Below are 22451 nucleotides of genomic sequence, written 5' to 3'. Positions count from 1 at the left end.
CCTCACCAGGTGTCTTCACTGTCCACCTTGCTCACCTTGAGCTTCTGGGTGCTACTGTTGCCCCGGGGCTCACAGTGAGGTGGGCAGAGGGTAGGCTCAAGCCAACCCCACTTCCGAATTTGTCACTGGGGCCACACAGGCCATACCTGGGCCCTGGGTCTTTCAGTCTCCGTGACCAGGGCTTGGGCACCTTCTTCTCCTGTTTCTTTCCTCCATCAAGGCTCAGAACCAGTGCTGGGGCAGTATTGCTCTCATGTCCCCTATTCCTGGACCCCGAGCACCCAATCCCTCCCCTTCCATGACTGCCTACTTGGGGAGGACCCACCAGGGCCACCGCCAGCCAAACTCTGCCCCCAAGCACGGGTGTAAGCAGCACAGGCTGCCACAGACAGAAGGAGTGGTCAGGCCCTGTCTGCGTGTCCCTGGGGCAAGTCTCTTCCCCCCCGCTGGGCCTCCGGGTCCCCATCTGTGCATTAGATAACGCCCAAGGCCCCACCCAGCGGGCCATTCGGAGGCCTGGGGTCTTCTGCACACCTGAGGCAGCCCGCGGAGCCAGGGCCACCCCTACCCTGCTCCCCCTTTCCCATCCAGGCCAGACCGCCAGGCCAGCCGGGAGGCCCTTATCACGCGGGCCTATCTTCATTGTTTGCATAGCGCTCATTTCCCCTCGGCTAAGAAAACATGTTTGCAAAATCAGATTTCCCTGGAAAGCCGGCAGGTTAAAAGGAAAGGAAACTGTTTGAGTTCTGTGAAGCAGGGATCTGAAGGCAGAGACTGACCCCTGGGATTGCCCTCATTCTTCTGGGTCCCCTTGATTAGAGGAAGCGGCCCGATCCCAAATTCCAGCTCCTGAGTAGCCCCCACATGCCCTCCAAGTCTCTCCCAGAACCCAGAGGCAGCTGGAGCCCAGAGAGGCTTAGAGCTTTTCTCAGGGTCACACAGAGTGGAGACTCCCCTTCTCCAGAACCCGCAGAGGCTCCTCGTTGCTGGCAGGGCAAGCCCACCACGGCCTGGTGGTCCAGGCCTTCCTCTTCCCTTGCGGGGACCCTTAGTTCTAGACTTAAATTCCTCCCTGGCTCTTGTCTGCCCTGAGGACACCTCCTTCAACCCATTCTCCATCTATCCAACTCCCTCTTGCTCCTCAGGACCCCACACAGATCCCGCCTCCTCCAGGAAGCCTTTCCCTGACCAGCCCTGCCCACAGGATGCCCCCTCTCTGCAGGGGCCCTGGCTACACCACAGCACTGTTGGGTCACGTCTCCCCGGACCCGCCCTCTCCCAACCACTGCCACCACTGGGCGAACTGTGCTTGCACCCAGCTGCACTTCTTGGCCAGAGCTGGGTTCCTACCCCCTGGAGCTAGCTTGGCCTGCTCAGGGCCACCTGGGCCACCAAGGAGAGAATCAAAGCGTTTCCTTGGGGAAAAAAATGTTACTGAAGGCAGCCCCGGTCTGCCTCGGGGCCTCTTTCTGGGGCTTTTCTCTACAAATGACTTCTCCTGATAAAAGCGGATTAAATCATAGGTACAGTGCCCTAGCAGGCCACTCTGCCGCTGTGCACAAAGATGAGCTAGTTGTCCCTGTGCCCACAAGGAAAGCCGTCCACGAGGGGAAACTCAAGCTGCAGAAAGAAAGGTACGTATGATCCCTTTGTTTTTAATTTAAAAAGCAAAATAACTGTCACGGCTCACATGTCATGTGCATTAACTCCCCGGCCCTCGTGACATTCCTGCTCCACAGGCACCGTAGTCGTCCCATTTTACAGGTGAGCAGACTGAGCTTAAGGGAAAGGCTTTGCGTCCAGGCTGCCAGCGAGGTCAGGCCCCACACTGTGCAGTCATCTCTGTGATCTCTGTGCTGTTCTGTGTTTGCATGTACACACGACCGAAGATACTGAGAAATTGGGAATGATGCTCTCTAGGCCTAGAGTAACAGGGAGGGTTTGGGGAGGAAATATGGAAAGAGTTCCTTTTCCTTTTTTTTTTTTTTTTTTTTGGACAGAGAGAGAGAGCACACAAGTAAGGGGAGTGGCAGGTAGAGGGAGACCCGTTGAGCAGGGACACTGATGTGGGGCTTGACCCCATGGTCCTGGGATCATGACTTGAGCCAAAGGCAGCTGCTTAACCTACTGAGCGCCCCCTCCGGCGCCCTTCATTTCCTCTTCTTATATTCTGTATTGTTGGGTGGTCACAAGTAATATAATATCAAATGAATCTTAAAAATAGAAAAAGCAAAAAAAAAAAAAAAAAAAAAGGAAAAGCAGCTCACACTCATTGTAGAAAACTCAGAAAAGAGAAAAGCCCCAGAAATCAAAGACAGCCAGTCTCTTGCAACTGGCAGGGAAGCCCATTCAGGGCCAGGGGATTCTGGAAGGCTCCCCACCAAGATGGGGAAGTCACTGTGATTGTTCAGGTGCAGGGATCAGCACGGGGAGCAGACTCCAGCTCCCTGTAAGAGGGTCAGAGCTGTTCAGCCGTAGAACATGGCAGCCTCATGGTGGTGAGCTGCCTGTCAGCGGAGGCATGCAAGCTGATTCCCCATGCTGGATTAACACGGAGCTGTTCGCTAAATATTTCATGTGAGTTAGTCTGATTCCCACCCCCCACCTTTAACCCGAGCAGGACGGCGAGAGAATGTTCCTGCAAGGTGGGGCCTAGAGCCAGCTGGTTAAAACATAACAAATCATCATAAAACAAAGATGAAGAAGCTTGAAGAGACGTCGCAGTTTGCAGCTTGCCGAATTCCTTGACATATATGGTGTCGTGATTTCAGAGCCTCCTAACATTTTGCAGAGGGGGAAACAGAGGCGCGGTGGCCGGTGGACGGGTGGTGGCCGGTGTGGACTCGCCCAAGGTCACCCAGCCGGCCCGAGTTCCCGACCCTGGCCTGGCCTGCCGTGCCACACGCAGGCGTTTCCACGGCCCTTGCTCATCTTCCTTGCAGCGCCCGGCGCCCAGCAGATGCTCGGGCCCTCCGCAGACCCGAGTCAGCAGCCCCGGGTTCCAGTCCTGCCCTGGCCTGACGCGCTGGGTGATGCGGAGCAAGCCCCTGCCCCTCTGGTGCGGGGTCGATACCTCTCCTCTGCGGGCTGCCCGCGGGGCCCTCGCTCTCAGCCTGTCCCCTGCTGTCGGCAGGCCCCAAGGCGTCCTCAGGGGGCACGGGGGCGGCAGGGCCCCTGGAGTACCAGACCGTTCCTTTATTCCGTGCAGATTTATAGGGGTGCCTTCCTGAACTTTTGTTCACTGTCCACAGTCCAGCACACGGTCTAAAAACAACAGATCCGATGAAAGAGATGAAAGCAGGAGGGAAACCGCCTCCCACAGCCCCGGCCTGGCCCTGGGCCCACTGCACGCGCTGGTCAAGGCCAAGTCAGGCCTGCAAAGTATGGAGAGGCCCGGAAAAGGCACCTTCCCACCCAGGGGTCTGGGGCTTCGAGGGGCCCTGGGTGCTAAGCCTCGGACGAGGTACTGACATGGGGGCGGGCAAAAAGGGAATGGAGACCCCAGCTCTGTTGGGGGCAAGTGGATTCACATGCCGGGAAGAGGAACTTGACAGAGCCTGCATTGGGATGAGGAGGAATGACCCCCAGGAGCCACCCCGCCACCTCTCTGTTCTTGAACTCAGCAAAGTCGTGCCCCACCTCAGGGCCTTTGCACATGCCGCTCCCTCTGCCTGGAGCACTCTTCTCCCCACCTTTCACGAGCTCTCTCATTTTTCAGGTCTCCGATTGAGTGTAACCTCCTTGGGGACACCTCTAACTAGTAACCTCATCTGTTTCCTGGTTCAGTGCTCGTTGTCCTAGTGGCACTTGGCACAATGTATAATCATTGGTTTTCATGATTCATCTGTAAGCTCCATGGGGATGTGCCCTATTGTCTCATTCCTCTGGGCAAAGGGGGGTCAGTTCTGCTACCAACTCAGCGTTTCAGGTTCAGGCATCGGCTCCCTGGATCACAGCCAGTAATGCCGAGCTCCTGTCACGCGTAAAGCGGTCTCCATCTATGACTCTACTCAATCCTCACAGCCACCCAGAGAGGAGGTGCGAGTATTGTGCCCATTTCACAGGTGAGAAGGCTGAGGCTGAGCAAGATGAACGTTCCTTGGCTACAGCCCCCGACACAGTCTGCTGTGCACACAACGCCTTGCTCACCTTCGGGCCCCTGGGTGCTTCCGGGGTGAGCACTGCAGAGCAGGGAATCAGACCGGGCATCGGGCAGGAACACCTTTGGGTGACGGTGTCTGTTCACTCCTGAGCAGGTCTCCCTCTGGAGTGGGAAGACAGGGGAGCCGGAGGGAGGGAAGCCAGAGCTGGCTGTGGGGCCAGGGATGCGATGCGGGAAGCGGGAGGCAGAGATCCAGGACTTCTCTGCACGGGTCTCACCCCACCGAGACCCCCTGAGCCCTCCTGGTCTGCAGAGTGGGGCCTCGGACCCTTCCTGCATCGCAGACCCAAGGAGGGTGGGCAGTGGGATCTTCCATACCCTTGTGTCCCCTTGTTCTAGATAGTTCTCTGAGGGAGGAACCAGGGGCAAGGACAGGGACCTCTAACCCGAACCTGTGCCCGGCACCTGTGGCTGGTGTTCTTTATGGGGTTCTCTCGTCTTCTGTATACGCTGAATTTTTCTCTAATGAAAAGTAAAAGAGAAAGGAAAGCAGAAGGCAGGGCAGGAAGCAATATGCATAACTGAATTTTATTTTTTAATCAAAGAAGTTATGTGTGTGTGTGTGTATGTGTGTGTATATACAGAAAGTCGGGGGATGTACACAAAAATATTAATGATGGTTCTCTCTCGTGGAATCATGGACGATCTGATTTTCCTTCATTACACTTTTTATGTTCCTAATGGAGGGAGAACCCCCCACAGCTATTACGGAAAGAAAAATAAGAGGAACGTCTTGGGGCCTGGAGTCCCCGCCACCCCTCAGCTGCTCCCCGGCTTTGCTCCGGCCCGGTCCCCTCGCGGAGCCTCCTCTCCTGGCAAAACGGGAGCCTGTGGGATGTGGGGAGGCCACAAGGAGCTGGCGCCCGAGGAGGCACGGGGTAGCGCTCAGGCCCTGGTGCGCTGCCCTCACCCCGACACACACGCACACACGCACGCACGCACGCACACTTGGGGGCTCGGAGACGGAGGCACTAGCGTGCACACACCTGCAGACCTGCTCAGGGACACGCGGGCCCCGGCGGGACAGCCAGGCCTCCTGGCCCCACACACGCTCCCCAGCCCACAACGCCCTCGAGCCGTGTGCACCAACACACGCGCGCGTGGTGTGCCCGCGAGCACACGCGCTGTAACCTGTGTGGGGCGAGAGGAGAGAGCCCCATCGCTCTCCAAGATAAACACAGGAAGTGAGGATCCCGCAATGTCAGGGGGGTTGGGAGCCATCCATAAACTCCAGGCAGGGGTGGCGGGTGGGGAGGAGGCGGAAGAGGGGCCCGGGAAGGGAGGGTGGGTGTGGGAGTCCGGGCAAGGGCCTGAGTTTGACATGTGCTGTCTTGGGTTCAAATGTGAAAAGTTGAAGCGGTGACTAAGCTTGGGGGCTGTCTCAGCTCTGTCGGTCTGTCTGTCTGTCTGCGACAACACCTCCCACCTCCGCCCTACGGCTCGCTCCCCAGCCCAGGGCTCCCGGCCGGGCCCCCCACCTCACCCACACCCCTCGGGGAGCCAGAGCCTCTGCTCAGCCGAGTCTGGCCCATGAATGAGTGCGTGGAAAGAAGCCGTCACTCCGGATTCGGGGTGCTCCGGCCCCCGCGCCTGCCTCACGACCCAGCCCGCATCCCCGAGGCAGCCCGGGGGCGGCTGCAGGAGCCCACGCGCCCCCAGCCTTCTGCTCGGGCCCCAGGGGACACGCGACCGGGGGCAGGGGACACGCGGCCGGCCGCCGAGGGCTGCCCCGGGAACGGTTTTGGAGGAATGAGTGTGCCCGGTGTGCCAGGTACTTTACCTCAGCCTTAAGTACTTTTCTGGAACAGAGCGAGGGCCGAGGAGAAGGGGGTGTTTCCTCATTTATTCTCCACCAGCCGCCCCCCATCGTGGGTTTGCCGCCGGGTCAGCAGCCCCGTCAAGGCTGCTGATGCTCTTCCTCGGGGGCCCTGCCTCACGGTCCCCGACGGTCACACAAGTGAAGAGGGTGCCAGGGTGGTGGCTCCCACAGGCCGGGGCGGAGGGCCACACGGAAACTCTTTTTGAGAAAAAAGTCCTGTTTTGACCTTCCCTGCGCAACCCACTGGGCAAGTGGGGTTGACTGTGTCCTTCTCAACCCGGTTGTTGGCTCGCCTCCTGCTGCCCGAAGGCCTGACCCCACAGCTGGAGCCCTCAGGCAGCCCAGGCCCGGGCCCACGTCCCCACCCTCACCCCCACTCCCACCTCACCCCACCCCCACCCCACCCTCACCCCCACCCCCACCTCACCCCCACCCTCACCCCCACCCCCACCCTACCCAGCTGCCATGCCCACTCGGGCGAGTCGGGGGCGCTCCTGGCCCCACCTGGATCTCTTCAGCTCCCCAGAACCTCACCCGTGTGCCGAGCTTCACAACCCCCCATCGCTCCTCCCGAAATCCAGGACGTAGAAAGACTGTGTCCATGTTGCCAGTGAGGAAACTGAGGCCCGGGAAGGTCACACAAGTGATGGGAAGTAGAGCCCAACCCAGACCCAGGGCTGCGGCTTCCGAATCCACTTCTCTCCTTCCAGCGTCGCCTCCTTCTTCCGCTGTGGCTGCTGGTGGCTGGTGGTGACGGCACCAGGGTCGGGACAGAGGGGCCTCTGCCTAGGGTGGCCCGAAGGGACCAGCGTGGCCCGGCCCTGCCCAGCTCCTCACGCTCCTCTCTCTTGACCTTTTTATTCACCACCTTCAGCAACATGATTCTTTCGTATCCTTGGATTCCCTGTTCTTTCTCACCCCAGAGATCTTGCTGCTATTTCTGTATTTTTTTCTTTCTAAAAATTTATTTACTGGATAAATGGATGGGTGGGTAGTTGGATGGGTATATGGGGGGGAGCAGCCAGTTGGGTGGGCGGATGGATGGGTGTGTGGGTGGATGGATGGATGGGTGGGTGTGTGGGTGGATGGGTGGATGGGTGGGTGTGTGGGTGGATGGGTGGATGGGTGGGTGTGTGGGTGGATGGATGTGTGGGTGTGTGGGTGGATGGGTGGATGGGTGGATGGGTGGGTGTGTGGGTGGATGGGTGTGTGGGTGGATGGGTGGGTGGATGGGTGGATGGGTGGATGGATGCATGGGTGGGTGTGCGGGTGGATGGGTGTGTGGGTGGATGGGTGGATGGGTGGGTGTGTGGGTGTATGGATGGATGGGTGGGTGGATGGGTGGACGGGTGTGTGGGTGGATGGGTGGGTGGATGGGTGGATGGGTGGACGGATTGATGGGTGGGTGTGTGGGTGGATGGATGGGTGTGTGGGTGGATGCATGGGTGGGTGTGTGGGTGGATGGGTGTGTGGGTGGATGAATGGATGGGTGGGTGTGTGGGTGGATGGGTAGATGGGTGGGTGTGTGGGTGGATGGGTGGATGGGTGGGTGTGTGGGTGGATGGATGGGTGGGTGTGTGGGTGGATGGGTGGATGGGTGGATGGGTGGGTGTGTGGGTGGATAGGTGTGTGGGTGGATGGGTGGGTGGATGGGTGGATGGGTGGATAGATGCATGGGTGGGTGTGTGGGTGGATGGGTGGGTGTGTGGGTGGATGGATGCATGGGTGGGTGTGCGGGTAGATGGGTGTGTGGGTGGATGGGTGGATGGGTGGGTGTGTGGGTGGATGGATGGATGGGTGGGTGTGTGGGTGGACGGGTGTGTGGGTGGATGGGTGTGTGGGTGGATGGGTGGGTGGATGGGTGGATGGGTGGACGGATTGATGGGTGGGTGTGTGGGTGGATGGGTGGGTGTGTGGGTGGATGGATGCATGGGTGGGCGTGTGGGTGGATGGGTGTGTGGGTGGATGGGTGGGTGGATGGGTGGATGGATGGATGGGTGGGTGGATGGGTGGATGCATGGATGGATGCATGGGTGGGTGGATGGGTGGATGGGTGGATGGGCGGACGGATGCATGGATGGATGGATGGAGCGAGAGGGAGGTGGAGGGATTAACAGAGGGCTAGGTGGGTGGCTGGATGACTACGTGTTGGGGGGATGACTGGACAGTACTTGAGTGAGGGAGTGGATGGTACGTGATGGATGGAGGTGGGCAGGAGTTGTGCAGGTGGATGATGGAACAGTGGGTGGGTGGGAGAATGGATCTGATGGGTAGGTGGAGGAATGGATGGATGGAAGGTCAGACGGGATGGATGGATGAGACGGAGGGATGGTGCTTCAGCGCTGCTGAGGCTCAGCACCCCCTGTGCCATCTGAGTGACTGGATGGCTAGTTTGCACCCCCAACGCTACCTTGCCTCCCCCACAAGTGTGAGGGAGCAAACCTCACTTTGGCCTCAGTCTTGATTCTGCTCAGGGGTGTCCTGATGTGTCCCTTTAGGAATGCAGCAGGACCCCCAGACCCGGCTCTAGGGGGCGGGGGTCAGCCTCTGTCCTCCGTGCAGAGCCCCTCACCTGCTACAGCGGCTCTGGCTTTGGGGCAGGGGCAGGTTATCTCTTCCGTTGCCTTAAAACCACAACCCAGACTGAGAGCACATGTCCTACGCCGTGCGATGGAGCGTAACGAACTCCAATTACGTTGTGATGACTAGATCGTCAACCTAAAAACCTGGAAATAGTGTCTTGGAGAGTCCCAAAGGAGTGTAAATCCATTTTAACAGGAACCCCCACCCCAACCAAAACATGGCACAATTAAGAGGAGGTCTTTAATTTCCCCCAAATCCAGCCAGAATGTCTTCAGACTAATTAGCTAAACAATCATCATCAATATACAAAGAATAAAATGGAGCAAACAAAATCAGATACACTGAAGGGGGTAGAAATGTGAGTGAACAGATCCCCAGGTCGATAGGACTCTAGGGGAAGGTGCCCACCCCCGGCACCCTCTCCGCACAACCCCTTACCCAGCCCCGGAGAGAGGGGAGCCCCTGCGCGGGTTCTGCGTGGGGGCTGCCTCTGTGAGCCTCTGTGCTTACCCGTCCATAAAGAGGTAGCCGTCGATGCTCCGAAGTGCTCCCACCTCTGTCCCGGGCCAAGCGAGCTCTTTGCACGGTGCCTCTCTCTGTGTTCACGACACTGGGGGTGAACGTTACAGCGATCCCCATTTTCCAGATGCAGAAACTGAGGTTCTTTTTTTTTTTTTAAGATTTTACTTATTTTTTCATGAGAGACACACAGAGAGAGGCAGAGACACAGGCAGAGGGAGAAGCAGGCTCCATGCAGGGAGCCCGACGTGGGACTCGATCCCGGGACCCCAGGATCATGCTCTGGGCTGAAGGCAGGTGCTAAACCCCTGAGCCACCCGGGTGCCCCGAAACTGAGGATCAAAGCCAGGAAGTGGCAGATCCAGGACTGAAGTCTGCCTCACAGGATCTCTCTCTTCTATGCCTGTGACGTAGGTGAAGTGACCGCAGTTCAGGGCAGCCCGGGCCACACACACAGCCAGTGAGGGCTGAGCTGGGCTTCAGTTGTACAAACACTAGTGCAAATGTCAAGTGAATGGAACAGGCGGCGGCAACTGGGGTCTTTCATGAGGGGACCCATTCCTGTGCGAGCGGGGGTGACGATGGGGGAGATAAAGGAGACAGGTGAAGGAGGGCTTCCTGGAAGAGAGGGCCTCTGGCAGGACCAAGGTCGTCCTGATTTCCCATGGAGGTGGAGAGAGAGAGAGCAAGGACGCCTCTTCCCTCTCTCTCCCTGTGCTTCTTGTGCATCTGGGTCATGACAATAGACCTTGGCCCCCCAACTTTGGGAAAAACGTCCACCCCCTAGCAGGGCCAAGGGTTGCAGAAGCAGCCAGCAGCCTCTCATCAAGCCCTGACAGGAGTTGTCACCAGTACTGAGCCAGCAGGGGTGGGGGTGGGGTGGGGTGTCTGGCCCCAGCCCCACTGTTTACCTGTCTGGGCTGGTGGTGCTGGAACCATCCATCTGGGTGAAGGATCACACGGCCTCCCTCCCTCCTGCCTCCTCCCCCTCAGCTCCTCCATGAGGCATCAGATCTTCGCACCACTCCAGGCCCCTTACATGCTGCCTCCCTGCTTGGGCTGCTCCTCCCCGGCCAGCCCGTCTTCTCCTGGGGGGGAGGTGCTCCCCGCTGTTCTCACCTATCCATCACCTTCCGCTTAATCAGAATATCGACCGAGGGCCGTCCACAGCATCAGCAGCGACGCTAGTTGTTGCAGGCCTGCTGCAGGTCGGGCCCCATGCCACCTGAGCCCTTTGCATCCGTTACTGCTTCCTCACCTACGGGGTGTCTGCGAAGAGATGGGGAGCTGAGGGCCCCATAGAGCTGTAGTCCCAGAACCCCTGGGGAGAGGAGCACTGGTTCTGCCAGAGGAAGTGAGGACGGATGGGGAAGGCTGGGAAAGGGCTCACCTCCCACACCCCCGCAGGAGAGGCAGGTGTCTCCGGGTAGACAGGGGCAAAGCGTGCCAGGCACACGAGGGCCTGTGGGGGACGTGCGGTCAGGATGTCTGAGTGTGGGAAGAGACCAGAAGCTTCCCTAAGGCCTTTGTTGAGCACCCCTCTTCCGGGAACCCCCTGGTCACCAGGCCCTTGATCCCTTCCGGTCTCCTGCAGCATTTGCAGATAATGCTTCTAAAACACTTAACAAGGGACCCCCGGGTGGCTCAGTGGTTGAGCATCTGCCTTCCGCCCAGGGCGTGATCCTGGAGACCTGGGATCAAGTCCCGCATCGGGCTCCCTGCATGGAGCCTGCTTCTCCCTCTGCCTGTGTCTCTGCCTCTCTCTGTCTCTCTCTGTCTCTCATGAATAAATAAATAAAATCTAAAAAAAAAAAAAGCTTAATAAAATCTACTTTCTGAGCACAAGCAGCCTCTGCCCAAAGGTCACAGGCCCCTTGAAACTAGGGCTGTGCCTTCTATTCACTACCACCCCCCCCCACCTCCTCTTCCCCACTCGCCCACCCTGGTCCCCATGTTTAGTATAACTGTGAAAGCATAATAGGTGGTGACTAAAGATCCATTGTTTGATGGCTGTTGATGGTGGTGGTGGGTTGATGGTGTCTTCGTGGGAGTGAGGATCACATGAGGGCGGGTACGGAGAATGCTCAGAACATAGCAAGTGCTAGAAAGTGCTGGTTCGGGCCGCCACGCCCCCTTCCCATCACATGTATGTGAGGTTTCTGTCCTCAGAGCTCATGAGGGATAGAGGTGGGCAGGAGTGGTGGGGGGAGCCCCAGTCCTGCTTTCCCACGGGCATGTGGGTAATGAGGGTCCCATCGAGCGTGGTTGGCCTCGGGGGTCTCATGTCCTCTGTCTTCTGCGCCTCTGCTAAGGCTTGGGACGCCCCCATGGTGTGGTGGTTCAGTGTGTGGACTCCGAGAGTGACAGGCCTGGGTCTGACCCTTGCTCACCGTGAATTCCGAATCCCTCCTCATCTACAGTCAGAGACCCTGGAAGCACGAGCCTCGTGAACCTGTCACATGGAATAGATGAGATGCTGTGTGCATCAGGCTCCGCACGGTCCCCAGACGTAGTACATTCTCGGTGAATGTTGCTCATCACAACAGTGTTTTATTATCTTAAAAACATTTCCTTGTCCGGGAAGCCTCTTCTGATGCAGCCAAAGGGAGGTACAGCCCCCAGCTCATGGTCCTTAATCCCTCAGCTCAGGACGGAATAGGGAAACCGCCCTGGGGTCCAGAGAGTTCAGGCTTCTCCGGCTCAAATCCCATTTCTGGCCTCAGAGGCTCCATTCAGTTGGGGAACCCCTGAGGATGGGGACCCTGTTAGGAAATTCATCCTCAGGGCTGCAGAATGGCCCCCTGGGACATGGGGGGCGCTGGTGGTCAGCTGCCCCACAGCTGGAGTCCCGGAGCTCTGGAACCAGCCATGCCCAGTGCCCGCAGCCAGTCACCCTCATGGGGGCCTTGCCATGTCCACAGGCCATGACACCCGCTGCTCTCAGGCCCAAGGCAATTCTATCTGCTGCACCCTCTGCGTGAACTCTGCCCTATGACCCTGGTTGAAGTGGGTGTGGGGGGGTGCTCTCTCCCGGACCTCCCGTCAGTGGCCACAGTGGGTCAGGGGTCCTGGCTGACACCTCAGGTGGGTGGGGCTGGGGCAGGAGCAAGGAGCCACCAGAGTGGCCAGAGACCTGGCCAGATGCACTGGGGAGGGAGGAGGACTGGTCTCTGGCAGCCCCTGAAGGAGGGTGCTTTCCCTGTGGCCTCTGCCTGGAGGCCTGGAGGGGGCAGCTATGAGCATGGGGACAGACCCCTGGAGAGCAGCGCCAGGTGGGATCCGTGCCCACCACAGGCCTGCCTGGCTGACCGTGGAGGGCACAGCCCCTGGGGGATGAGGTCTTCATAATTTAGGAAGGAAAAGAGGAGTGGCCAAGCAGAGAGGCCTTCCCTGACCACCGTGGCCATAAATACCCTCTCCTACCCCCAATCGTGCAGCATTTTCTCTTCCCCATAGATCTTCCCATACCCCCAGAGTAGAAGCTCCGGAGGACGACTTGTGTCCCCTGGGATCTAGAACACCGCCTGGGACACAGCAGGTGCACAGCAAACATCCACCGGGTCATGGCCACGCTGCTGCGTCCTCTGAATCTCTGCAGCCGCCCTTCACATTCACAGCCAGTGTGATCCGTCCCATTTTGGAGATGGGGAAATCGAGGCTCCAAGAAATGAGGAGAATTGGTGAACTTCTACACCCGAGCACAGGGGAGCTCCTGGCCGCGGGCTTAGCCAGGTGTGTGACCACACAGGCCGGTCGGTGGGTTCCACGTAAGGAAAGAGACTGATCCGAACTTCGCTTCCTTGGCTTCTGCGGCCCCCGCCTTCCCCCAGCAGATTTGTTCAGGCTTTCGTTGGGGGAAGTGGGTGAGGGCCGGGAGGGAACGGGGGAGGAATGGCGGAGGATTTTAACCCCCAAGTTAAGTCTATTTGGGGCCAAACCCTTATGTTCTGGACTTGGCCTCCTGCCTCACGTCTCACAAGGACTAGTGTTAAACTGACACCAGAGACGGAGGGAGGGGGCTGAGGAGCCGGGAGGGCCAGCCTGGAGCACGCACTGGCCGCCCGGAGCTCGCGCAGGGACACTGTGTGCCTTAACCGTGGCCTTACATTTATTGGGCGCCTACTGTGTGTGCCAGGAGCTACTCTCCGCACTTACTGGGCATCTTGTCATTCATCCCCACAGCTGTGCTCGGGGCTGCTCGTTATCACCCTCCTCGGTGTACGGATGAGGAAACTGAGCTCCGGAGAGGTCGAGCCACCTGCCCAAAGTCACACAGCTGGACAGTGGTGACGCCAGCACAGGATCCCAGTTACCCCGGCCCCAGGGCTCACCCACCAGCTGCTCTTCTGTGCCTGGGGCGGGGGGCGGACGCGGGCTTTAGAGCTGGATTCCCAGCCCAGGTGCACTACGTCTACACTGTGTGGTCTCGGGCCAGCTGCTTGATTTCTCTGAGCCTCGGCTTCCCCAGCTGCAATACCCACCTTGCAAGGTTGCCGCAGCACCCGATGAAGCAAGGGGCAGAGGGAATGTGGCCGGTGCCCGGGGTGGACGGGCTGTGGTGGATAAATGATGGTGGCAGATGCGGTTCGCGTGCCCGGCTTGCAGCGAGCGTCCTAGAACTGCTATTTCCCACTCCAGCCTCCCTTCTAGCAGCACGGGCTCAGTGACATCCCCCCTCGCTCTCGAGCCCTTTCTCTGCACCCTGGGTGGTGCCCGAGCTCCTGGGGAAAATGCACCTTCCCCCCTGGTGGGATGGATTGGGGGACACACAGTAGAAGTTTTTGTTGTCACTTTTACCTCCTTGGGAATGAAGGCTTCGAACTGGGGGCCTGGGTGCTGTTCCTCCCCAGGAAACGGGCAGAAAGGGGGTAGTTGTGCCAACCTCCTAGCTCTGTGCCAGTCAGATGTCAGTCTTGGGTTCCACCTCAAGCGTTCCTTGGTTGGACACCTTCTTTGGCAGGGCCAAGTTTAGAATCGTGGGGACTTTCCGGTCCAACCAGGGTAACGTGGATAGAAGATCCCTTACTCTGTGCAGCACTCGACTGTTTATACAGGCTTTTCACCTCCTCTATCCTGTGTGAGCAGTACATCCCATTTCACAGAGGAGGAGACTGAGGCCCAGAGAGGAGTAGGCTGCTGGCCTGGGACAGGGCCAAAGCCCAAGCTGGGAGCCAGGTCTGGGGCTTTCTCTGGGGCTTGGGTCTGACCGGGGTGGGGGTGCGGGGGGGCTCCCAGGGACCACTCCCCCCCATCATCCTCCTTCCCATCAGAGAGGCCCAAACCCTGGGCCAGGCTGGGAATGTTCTGGGGGGAGGCCCTCTGGAGTCAAGGCCGTGTGTAAGTGTTTTATTGTTTGCCCGAAGAGGTGTGAATGAAGTAATGGGCCTTCTCCGGCACTCTATCCGTCTAGGGCTGACAGGCGCGCTCCGAGCCCCGGGCTGCTCTGCGTAAACGCTGTCACCCTGCCATCCCCAAGCAGGCAGCTTCCTCGGGGAAACTGTAATCAAGGCCTCCCGCACCCGCAGCTGGCCCTGTCCGCAGCTCGTAAATCACGGCTGCCTTCCCGGAAAGCAGGGGGAGAGACAGGCAGGGCGACAGGGAGACAGACGAGGCCCGGCGAGGAAGAGACGGGGACAGGCCGGCGGGGAGAGGAGGAGGCAGCCAGGGCAGGCCCGGCCCAGGGACAGACAGACAGACAGACACACAGACCGGGGAGAAAGCCAGAAAGAAAGAACCAAAGGGAGACAGAGAGGCCGAGGGAGGCGCCGATGGAGGTGTGGGGTGGGGGGGCAAGAAGATACAGGGGAGGGGCGCACAGAGAGAGGGTGGGCAGACAGACTGGAAGGAAGCGAGGAACGGGGAGAGAGGAGAGTAAAAAAGATGAAAGATAGTTGGGGGAGCAGTGGAGGGACAAAGCGTGAAGGCAGGGAGGGCGAGAGGGGCACACGGGGCAGGGGCCTCAGCTGGGCACCAGGGCCGGGCACTGGGCAGCTGGGCCAGACCACTGATGGCGGGGCTGCCTCCATCCAGCCTCACAGGGTCCCCAGCGTCCCCGGGCCACTCAGACCCTTCTCCGTCCACACTGGCCTGGTGACTTCGCAGGCAGCCAGACGGAGGGCTGAGGCAGGTGGGAGAGGAGGGGAGGGCGGAGGCTGCAGCCACCCAGCACCCCCACATCCAGGGCCTGTGTCAGACCCACTCTCACCCTGGGATGGCACAGCGATCTTAGAAGGGCAGAGAAGCGCCTCACGCAGCGGCCACCAGGCCACCAGTGCACTCCACACCCCCAAGCACCCGGGGCACACACACGTACGAGCCACGTGCTCGCCCAGGCTGGTGTGTGAGTGCCCATGCCCACCTGCAAGGGGATTCACACAGTGGAAGAGGGAGGCGTTGGCACTCACAGCCCAGCTGGCCAGGCTACTTTAGCCCTGGCGTCACAAGAAAGGCCTTCTAGAACCAGCAGAGAATGTTTCAGGCAACATTCAGCCCAGCAAGGGATTCTTTTTCTAGCTCAAGTCATGAAAGTTGATTTTAAAAAGGAGAAAAAATAGAAAAAAAAAAAAAAAAGCAACAACTCTCACCTACCAGGTCCCTATCCCAGGCACTAGACACCTAGCAGAAAACAAAATTGGGTTTCTGTCTTCCGGACTTGCTGTCTGGTCAGGGAGAGAGTGAATAATAAGCAAGTAGACAAAGAACACCACATGATGTTGAATGCTACAGAGAAATCTAAATGAGGGGAAAGGATGGGGGTTTTACTGTCTTCTGAAAGGTGGTAGGTCGGTGAAAGCCTCATTGAGACCTTTGAGCAGACTTTCCAAGAAAGAGGAGAAGTAGAGCATTCCAGGTGGGAGAGGAGGAATGGCATGTGCAAAGGCCCTGAGGCAGAAACATGCCTAACCTGTTGGAAAAAGAGGAAGAAGGCCAATGTGGCTGGAGCAGAGTGGGCAAGGGGAGGAGTTCTGGGAGGGGTGTGAGGTCAGAGACATGGAGAACCAGGTCACATAGACCTTGGCAGCCCCTGTAAAGGCTTGACTCTTAATATGAATGGCATGAGCAGTCTTTAACGGGTTTGGAACTGAGGACAACCCGATCTGACATATTTGCAAGGAATCCTCTGGCTGCTATTTTGATAACGGACTTAGGTAGGGGCACCTGGGTGGCTCAGTCAGTTACGCATCTGACTCTTGGGTTGTGGGATCAAGCGCCACATTGGGCTCCATGCTCAGCGGGGAGTCTGCTTGAGATTCTCTCTCTCCCTCTCCCTCTGCCCCTCCCCTCCCTTGTCTTGGTGCTCTCTCTCTCTCTGTCTCTCAAATAAATAAATACATAAAATCTTTTTTAAAAGGAAAGGAAAGGGAAAGGAAGGGAAGGAAGGGAAGGAGAAAAAAAAAGAAAAGAAAAGAAAAGAAAAAAAGAAAATAAAAGAAAGAAAAGAAAAGGACAGGGAAGGGAAGGGAAGAGAAGGAGAAAAAGAAACAAGAAAAGAAAAGAAACTAAACCGACCCAGAGGGGCAAGGGCAGAAGCAGGGAGACCCACGGGAGGCTACTGAATCATCCAGGTGAGAGACGATGTGCCTGGGATGGGGGTACCAGTGGAGGTGGGGAGAAGTGGTCAGATTTTGGACCTATTATGGAGAGACGACAGGATTTGCTGCTAGAATGAGAAGTCTGGGACAGATTCAAGGTCAGGGGCCGGAGCAACTGGAGGATGGAGCTGCCATGTGTGGTGAGGGTGAAGATGAGCGGGGAGCCAGTGGGGGGTGGGTTTGGGGGCGATGTGTGGACAGGTCCACTGCACACCCGGACAGGGGCGCCGAGAGCGCCGTCTATGAGGACACACACCTGGGAGCTGTCAGCACGTGGGTGGTATTTAGAGCCGAGGAGCTGGGAGAGGTCACCTGGGGAGAGAGTGAAGAGTCCAAAATTGAGTCTGGGGCTGCAGGCCACACCTCGAGGTTTGAGAGAGAACAGAGATGCATCAAGAGAGATGGAGAAGGAAGAGCCAGTGAGGTAAGAGCAAAGACGAGATCAGCCAAGTCTCAAAGCCAAGTCAGGGAGGCGGTTCAAGAAGGGGGTTGACCAACGGTCCTGCGGGGAGGCCAGGAAAGGCGAGGGCTGGGGGTGGCCGTCGGGGCAGCGTGGAGACACTGCAGGCCCTGACGAGGGCAGTCGGGGGGCAAAGGGGGGTGGCGGCAACCTGACTGGTGTGTGGGCTCACGCAGGAGGGGGACTGTTGACAGTGGGAGTGGATGGTTCTTTGGGAGCGTTCTGATAAAGTGGGAAGCAGAAGATAGGATGGGATGTGGAATGGCGAGAGCTTCCTAAAATAACACAATAATAAAGATAATTTTTAAAATTCTGGAATAACGTTACTTTTTTAGAGATTTTATTTATTTATTGGACTGAGAGAGAGAAAGAAAGCACAGACGAGCATCGGGGAGGGGGAGCAGAGGGAGAAGCAGTCTCTCCGCTGAGCAGGGAGCCCGATGAGGGACTCGATCCCAGGACCCTGAGATCGCGACCTGAGCTGAAGGCAGATCCTCAACCAACTGAACCACCCAGGCGCCCCTTTTTCCTTTTTTTTTTTTTTTTAATTGGGAGCATTGCTGCCTGTGCAGTGCTGCTGGGGATGACCTGGGGGTGGGGCAGAGAGCCCAGGTCCCGGTGAGTAGGAGGGGCCGCTTGCTGGAGTGACACCCTGCATCGGGTGCAGGGGGGTGGGAACCGGGGCACCGGCGCGCCTCCTGGTTTTGCACTGTCCCTGCATCATACAGAGGCCATCACTCTCACTGGCGCTCCCTCTCTCTCTCGTAAACAAACAAACACGGGCACCACCACCACAGGTGTCTAAACGCTGCTTCCTGCTTACAACTGCCCCTGCGGGCAATTTTCATCTTGGAACCCCTCCCCCCAAACAGAAAAACCACCCCAGAGGTCCGGAGGGCTGCTGGGGGAGGGTCCCAGAAAGGAGCAGGGACCTCCCCGAGGCCACGGGGTGTCAGCAGTGGTGCCAGGACTCCCCGTCATGGGTCCCCGTCGAGGCTGGAGCTGTCGGTCTTCTCTTAGGGGCACCCCCCGCACTGGGAAGGGCAGAGCTGGGGACAAGCCCAGAAAGAGAGAGAAAAACATCCCCCCCTGGTACATACACCGGCTCTAGGCACCCAGTACCTCAGCTCTGTCCACCTCGGGCACACCAGCCCCGGGACTTGGCAGGTGCCAGGCGGGCGTGGTCTGGAGCACAGTCCTGCAGGAGACCAACAAGCAGAGGGGCAGGTTAGAGACGCAGAGCAGGAGGGGTCGGGGGCAGACCTGGCCTCGCTGTGTGCTGGTGAGTGGGCTCTGGTGGGCAACCCCAGCCCGCCCTCTGCTCCCTCCTCTGTGCACTCCCTAGAATCGTATGTGTAGGGCGAGCTTTGCTGTTGAGAACAACTGTTGCTGATGAACAACAACATCAACTGTGTTGATGTTTTCAAGGTGAAAAAGGAATGAGTAGAAGAATCTTCTTCTGCTATCTAAGGAGTGGAACCCAACGCCAACATCATGATGTTGGGTTGAAGAGATCAAGTATTCTCATAGCTGGACTCTGGCACCCAAGTCCAGCCTTCCCTCTCTGTCCTTTTTAAGATTTTATTTATTTCTTCATGAGAGACACTCAGAGAGAGGCAGAGACACAGACAGAGGGGGAAGCAGGCTCCCTGCAGGGAGCCCGATGGGGGACTCGATCCTGGGTCTCCAAGATCACGACCAAAGGCAGACGCTCAACCACTGAGCCACCCAGGCATCCCTGTCTCTGTCTCTCTCTCTCTTACACACACACACACATGCACACACACACGCACATACACGCAAGCACATCACAACCTGCTCCCCACATTCTGCTTCTGGAAACTATGATTCATCCTAGTACATAAGTCCACAGCCCCTTATCTGAAACTCCTGGGGGTTTCAGACTCCAGAACCTTTCCAATGATAGAAGGGTAGTTCCGTATTAATAATAACTCCTGTGGGGCCTGAGCAGCACTCTGCATGCAAACATATCAATACTTCTGCAGTGATACGTATGCATATTCACAGCGAGTGGGAAAAATAAAGACCATAAATGGCCGTGTGACAGTTCAAGCTGTGTTTTGCACACTCACAAGGTAAGTGAGACTGGCCTTAGGAGCTTCCTGGATTTCAGGGTTGCGGGGAAGCGACAGAGGAGGCCGCAGCCCGCTGGGCTGCCCAGCCTGCACACATACGGACCCGCACATTTGTTCCTGATGGATGCAGGACCCCCGTTCTCCTTCCAGGAAGACACATAGGGACCTATGTGTGCACATAAATAGCTTCACACGCACACGTGCACATACTGGGGGCACGTCTTGCCCTTCTGGAAACTTAACTTTCTCTCGGGGCTGGAAGGGGCCTCAGAGGCATGCCTTGAATCCTCTCGACAACATCCCCACCAAGTGGTCACCCAGGTCCTGCTTCCAAAGCTCCCCTGACCCTCATCCTTCGTCTCTGCCACCCCTTTACTCTCCACCCTGAGCCGTGTCTTCCTAGAGCCCTTGACCTTCTCCTCCTCCTTCTCAAGAACCTCGGAATGGAGCAGCCCTATAGCTCTTCTTCATCAGCAGAAGTCCTCAGTGGGAAGGGCTAGCGTGTCGTGAACTACATCCACCTCCGGTTCTGAAAGAGGGATCTAAGCCCTGGGCAGAATGTGCTGTCTCCCAGATTCTGGCCAGTGAGTCTCTTAACAGGGGTGGGGGGGGGGTCCCTGCTGCCTCCCCCTTGGGAAAAGAGGACTCTGATCAAGCCTGTAGATCCCTTACTTTCTTCTTCTCTTGAAGTCTTTCTTATTTCTTTTCTGTTTCTGTTTCTTTTTTCTTTTCTGTGACATTTTAAAATATTAAATGATTTTTTTTTTTTTTTTTTTGGTCAGGCATTCTGATAAAGATGGACAATTGTTAGAAATTTCTTATTTTGAGATCATTTGAACTTACGGAAAAATTGCAAGAGTAGTACAAAGAGCTCCTGAGTATCTTTTATCCATGCTCATCTCTTTTTGTAAGGTTTTATTTATTTATCTGAGAGAGGTTGAGAGAGAGAAAGAGCGAGCACAAGTAGGGGCGAGGGGCAGAGGGAGAGGGAGAAGAAGAAAGACTCTGTGCTGAGTGGGGAGCCCCATGTGGGCTTGATCCCAGGACCCTGGGATCACGACCTGAGCTAAAGTCAGATGCTTAACTGACTGAGCCACCCAGGCGCCACCATATTCATCTTTTGTAACATTTTGCCATATTTGCTTTATCATTCTTTTATACATATATATATTCACATTTTTTTCAGAACCATTTGAAAGTAGGCTATGTGATGTTGCTCTTCGTGTATTTCAGTGTATATTTTCTAAGAATAAAGATCTTGTCTAAGACAATCACAAAGCACACAGTTATACAATCCAGGAAATTTAACATCAACACAATTGCTTTCATCTAACCCATAGTTCTCCTTTGGGATTGAAGTCACTTTCCTCACAGTCTCTCGGACTGATCCACTGTGCTTGGGGTAAATTCCTGGTGCCGAGCAATGTTAGTCCCAGTCATGGCTCCCTTGGGTCAGTCTAGACTTCAGAAATGAACAATGTTGAGAATTCTCAAACCGTGTACCACGGAACCCTCTGGGGTGGGGCGAGGGTTCCACCAAGGGAGGGCAGGGAAGGCTGCATTTTGGCATGGGATTTGTTCGAGAAAAATATTAAAGAACCAATATTTTAAAAACTTTAAATAAAACGAGCGGAAAGCTCCGGTTTCTTCCTTTTCCACTTGAGGGTGGAAGCCTTGGTGAGGTTAAGCAGACCTCTCTGTGCCACACTGGGAGCGAGCAGGCGGCGAGCAGGGGTCTAAAACTAAGTCATTAATTCACTGGAGCATTTCTCCAGCACAGCGGGGAGAGCGGAATGTGCTGCACCCTGGCGTCGCAAAGATGAGAAAGACCAGCCCGACTTCCAGAAGCCGCCGGGCTGAGCCTAGATGAGGCTCTTGTCCCCGGTGCCGCTCTGCTGAGGTGGGCTCTGGGCTTACAAGCTAGTCTAGGGACCCCAGAGAAGGGAAAACAAGCCTGTGAATCAGCAGGAGCTCTTCCAAGAACAATAGTGTTCTTTTAACAAACATTTGTTCTATCAGCAAATTTTTGAACATTCAACAAACATTGGTCCTTTCAACAAATATTTGTTCACTCGTCAGTGTTGACTCAGTTCCTGCCCTGTGCCTACTGCTGGGTGGGAATTGCAGACATGGTGTTAGGGACAGAGCACCCAGTGGCGTGGGGCCCAGTCCTCGGCGAAGGGAAGCAGAATCTCTCCCCATTCAGTAGCTCCCCGTCTCTGCCTCTCCCACCCCCTACCGCAGCAGAAGGGACAAGGTGACCCCAGCTCCTTGCTCCTAAGGGGTTTGCCCCCAGACTTCTCCTTTATAAACAAACCCCTTTGTGTTCTCGGAGTAGATACCCCCTGCCCCCGTCCCCGAGCAACAGGAGCAGATTCTGCTCTCTCGAGAGCAATCCTGCAAGAGTTATTGGACGTCTCTCAACTGTGCACACCTTCAAGCCAGGGATTCCACTTCTAGGAAAATCTAATCTAAGGAGCCCATCAGGAGATGCATTGAGGTTTAGCCTCGGGGATTGTTTACAAGAGTGAAAAACAGTGAATGCCTGCTCGGGGAGGAAAACCATGGCTCATGGGTGCCCTAAAAGCAAAGTGTTCTGTGACAACAGTGGGGAGGAGAATGTGGAGGGCTAGGCAAGAAAGTTCCCAGCGTCTGAAGACAAAAAGAGTTTTCGAAATAGGACTCACTAGATAATCTTAGTTTTTATGAAAACTATGTATACAGACATACAGAAAAAAGTCTGATAGGATCTACTTTGGAAAAGTTAAAAATGAGTTATCTCTGCCTGAAAGAATCACAAATTGAAGGGAAAAAAACTTTTTTCTTGATTTTGCTCCTCTGATTTTGTAAATTTTCTATGATGAATATGGATTGGTATTAAAAGGAGAAAGTAATGCACAGAAGTATAACCATTCTATTAAATTCAATGGAACGCCAGTTATTAATCTTTCCCCTGGTATTTCTTATACGACACTCAGCTGCAAACCTTTATTACAGACACGACACCATTTCTAGAAATTCGCCCAAAGAAAACATCTAACGCTCAGCCCCAAGTGGCAGTCCCAATGATCACATCAGCCCCGCTGGGTCCTGGGCTTCATACCCTTGCGGCTCACATGTACACGCACACGTGTACAGACGGATGTGTACACAGATGTGTTTCCTGGGGCTGGGCGTGCTGCCAGCAGATGGCAAAATCGGGGCTGGGACAGTCGTCTCA

The 22451-nt window shown here is 56.4% G+C and overlaps 2 long non-coding RNA genes across 5 annotated transcripts in view; one reads left to right on the top strand and one right to left on the bottom strand.

Moving 5' to 3' along the window:
- Positions 1 to 15660, top strand: part of LOC140634243 (uncharacterized) — a 63826-nt gene extending 48166 nt beyond the window's left edge. For all 4 annotated transcript variants that reach the window (XR_012031757.1, XR_012031756.1, XR_012031755.1 and 1 more), the window contains 2 exons: positions 12540 to 12815; positions 13266 to 15660. This is a non-coding gene — a long non-coding RNA (uncharacterized lncRNA). The remainder of the gene's footprint in view (positions 1 to 12539; positions 12816 to 13265) is intronic.
- LOC140634244 (uncharacterized) lies at positions 8319 to 10980 on the bottom strand. The gene is made up of 3 exons (XR_012031758.1): positions 10474 to 10980; positions 10203 to 10352; positions 8319 to 9174 (listed from the first exon to the last, which is right to left on the bottom strand). It is a non-coding gene; the product is annotated as an uncharacterized lncRNA (long non-coding RNA).
- Positions 15661 to 22451: the final 6791 nt, after the last annotated feature.

The sequence above is a fragment of the Canis lupus genome, chromosome 5 (assembly GCF_048164855.1).
Source record: "Canis lupus baileyi chromosome 5, mCanLup2.hap1, whole genome shotgun sequence".
Classification (NCBI taxonomy): Eukaryota; Metazoa; Chordata; class Mammalia; order Carnivora; family Canidae; genus Canis; species Canis lupus.
Note: the sequence above shows the minus strand (reverse complement) of the source record. Positions and strands in the feature narration are given on the sequence as shown.